Source organism: Atta cephalotes (genome assembly GCF_000143395.1).
Source record: "Atta cephalotes unplaced genomic scaffold scaffold00019, whole genome shotgun sequence".
Lineage (NCBI taxonomy): Eukaryota > Metazoa > Arthropoda > Insecta > Hymenoptera > Formicidae > Atta > Atta cephalotes.
In genome coordinates this window covers 719,249-719,921 of record NW_012130083.1, presented here as the reverse complement: position 1 = coordinate 719,921, position 673 = coordinate 719,249, and positions in this window count along the sequence as shown.

Genomic DNA, 673 nt, shown 5'->3' with positions numbered 1-673 from the left:
TCTCCCTTCCTTTCTCTCATCTCTCATCTCTCTTAATCTCCTTATTGTCATTTATAAATTTACTTTTATCCAAGGAAGATTATCAAGTAAAGAAAAAGTCAAAATGATTTTATTATTTTGACGTCAAGAAAATCAAAATAATGATTTTTGTTTACAAAATTTGACTGTTTATTATTTATTGATGTTAACAATCAAAATGCGACTTTATTTTCATTCTTATAAGTATCAATAGTCGGTTAAATTTTGTAACCAAAAATCATCAGTTTGATTTCCATGACATCAAAATAAATCGTTTTGACTTTCTCTTTACTGTGTTCCTTATAGGCTGGGTCATAATGGGTGCTTTCTATTTAGTTGACACAACTATTCTATCTTTCTTGACAGAGAGTAAGATAGACATTGTGTCACTAAATGAAAAGCACCCATTATGACTTAATTATGACTCTGTTCTACCTGGAAAGCGAGAAAGAGAGATCGCAGCGTGTGATACCCGTATAGCATTATAGACCTCCAAGGAAGTTTTAAAGATGTCCGGAGGATGCTCCTCTAAGAACGTTCACAATAAGACATCCCTTAGATAAAGTATGTTGTGTGGGTATGGATTCCAACAGCGCGGAAAAGGGAAAAAAAGCTTTCACTTATTCCAAGAAAGACAAAACAAATTAAAATAATC